This window comes from Piliocolobus tephrosceles, chromosome 10, assembly GCF_002776525.5.
Source record: "Piliocolobus tephrosceles isolate RC106 chromosome 10, ASM277652v3, whole genome shotgun sequence".
Classification (NCBI taxonomy): Eukaryota; Metazoa; Chordata; class Mammalia; order Primates; family Cercopithecidae; genus Piliocolobus; species Piliocolobus tephrosceles.
Window position 1 is genome coordinate 44355932 of NC_045443.1, and position 2173 is coordinate 44358104.

Genomic DNA, 2173 nt, shown 5'->3' on the forward strand with positions numbered 1-2173 from the left:
CCAAAAAAAAAAAAAAAATGCAAAAAAACTAGCCGGGCGAGTTGGCGGGTGCCTGTAGTCCCAGTTATCGGGAGGCTGAGGTAGGAGAATGGCGTAAACCCGGGAGGAGGAGCTTGCAGTGAGCTGAGATCCGGCCACTGCACTCCAGCCTGGGTGACAGAGCCAGACTCCATCTCAAAAAAAAAAAAAAAGAAAATGTGGTACATGTATACCGTCGAATACTATGCAGCCACAAAAAGAATAAAATTATATTCTTTTGTTGCAGCTAGAGGCCATTATCCTAAGCAAATTAACACAGAAACAGAAAACCAAATACTACATGTTCTATAAGTGAGAGCTAAACATTAAGTACTCATGGGCACAAAGATGGCAGCAGTAGACACTAGGGACTATTAGAGGGGATAGAGAGGGAGGGGGCAAGGGGGAAGGCTTGAGAAACTATTGGATAATATGCTTACTACCTGGCTTCTGGGATCAATAGCACCCCAAAAGCCTTAGCATTATGCAACAAATCTGCACATGTACCCTCTGAATCTAAAATAATGTGTCTATATCTATATATAATATATCTAATATATCATCTTAAACTTTTAAAACTTGGCAAAATATTTCAAAATTTTGTCTGTGCTCCTATCGAGCAAATATATGGGAAGTATCAGGGAAAGGGAAGGAATGGTAGTGATGGTCCTAATGCACACAGCATATTATACAGCTGCAATCATTAAATCAACAAGGGACAAGTGCAAGCCTAGTCACATAGATGGAGCAGACAGCTCAGAAACAGATCACAGAGTTTGTTTTAGGAAAAAGGAGGCATCACACATTAAAAGGGGAGAAACCTTACTCCATAAATAGTGCTGGGATAAATGGCAAATTATTGGGGGAAAAATATTTAGATCCTTACCTTATGCTCTGCACCAAAATAAGTTCTACATAAATGAATTTAATTCAGCTTATGGAAAACCTTGCTTCCTCATTCACTGAGAAAACTGAAGGAATTTTCAAACACCCACCACCTTCTCTACTTACTAAACAGCATTTATGCCCCTATATTCTGCCTTCCTTTTTATTATTTTAGACAAACTGTTTTGCTCCTATCTAAGGCCTCAAGCACCTCTGCCCAGTAGAAACAGAACGTGAGTCACAAATGAAGCCTTAAATTTTCTAGTACCCAGCAGTGGCTCACACCTGTAATCTTAGCACTTTGGGAGGCCACGGTGGGCAGACTGCTTGAGCCAGGAGTTCAAGGCCAGCATGGGCAACATGGTGAAACTCCTTGTCTCTACAAAATATATATATATATATATATATATATTAGCCAAGCATAGAAGCGCCTGCCTGTACTCCCAACTACTGTGGAGGCTGAGGTGGGAGGATCGGGTGGGAGGAAAGCTTGATCCAAGGAGGCAGAGGTTGCAGTGAGCAGAGATAGTGCCACTGTACCATAACCTAGGCGACAAAGTGAGACTCTGCCTAAAAAAAAAAAAAAAAAAAAAAAAATTGGCTGGGCACGGTGGTTCATGCCTGTAATCCCAGCACTTTAGGAGGCCAAGGAGGGCAGATCACCTGAGGTCACGAGTTCAAGACCAGCCTGGCCAACGTGATGAAACCCCATCTCTACTAAAAATACAAAACTTAGCTGGGCGTGGTGGTGCACACCTGTAATCCCAGCTGCTTGGGGAGGCTGAGGCACAAGAATCAGTTGAACCTGGGAGGCGGAGGTTGCAGTGAGCTGAGGTTGCACCACTGCACTCCAGCCTGGGCGACAGAGCAGACTCTGTCTTAAAAAAAAAAGAAAGAAAAAAAGAAAAAATAATAATGATTATAGTACCTATATAAAAAAAATGGTAAAAAGAAACAGTTGAAAATAGTTTTAGTATCTTTTGTTTAACTCATCGTATCCAAAATATTATCATTTCAACCTGTAATTAACAAAAATTATTCATATTTTACACACTTTTTTTTCCCTCATACTAAGTTTTTGAAATCTGGTATGTGTTTTATACTTGCAGCACGTCTTAGTTTGGACTCACCACATTTCAAGGCTCAGAACCCATACATGGTTCCTCGCTTCCATATTGGACAGCGCAGCCCCAGATCCCATGCCTTCTTTCCTACATCACTTATTTCCTGAACCTTTTACAGGGATCAATTTTAACCTCTCTCTTGACTC